This window comes from Atta colombica, unplaced genomic scaffold, assembly GCF_001594045.1.
Source record: "Atta colombica isolate Treedump-2 unplaced genomic scaffold, Acol1.0 scaffold112, whole genome shotgun sequence".
NCBI classification, from domain to species: domain Eukaryota; kingdom Metazoa; phylum Arthropoda; class Insecta; order Hymenoptera; family Formicidae; genus Atta; species Atta colombica.
In genome coordinates, this window is record NW_017259198.1 from 697,668 (window position 1) to 697,977 (window position 310).

General features: G+C 22.3%; 1 protein-coding gene across 1 annotated transcript in view; it reads left to right on the plus strand.

Annotated features, from left to right (window-relative positions):
- LOC108694002 overlaps positions 1-310 on the plus strand; it is a 5,346-nt gene that overhangs the window by 1,212 nt on the left and 3,824 nt on the right. The window lies entirely within an intron of this gene.

The window sequence follows — 310 nt, forward strand, 5'->3', positions numbered from 1 at the left end:
AAAACTAGTCACATTATATATATTATTTATTATGATAAACTAATCACATTATATATATTATTTAGAAAGTGTAATTTAGCTTAGCTCGTGATCTTTGAGATCTGATAATCATTAGATTTAAAATTATTCTACATCTGCAGCGAAAATCAATATTTGCATCTCTGCTTCTCGCAAATCATTACATCGAGAATCCTTGAGTGTATGATCAATTATATTAAATATTTTGATAGTTAAAAGCTTAATTAAATTATCGTTGGAAAAAATATTATTTATATGGAATTAATTGAAAAATTATAATATATAGTGAAAT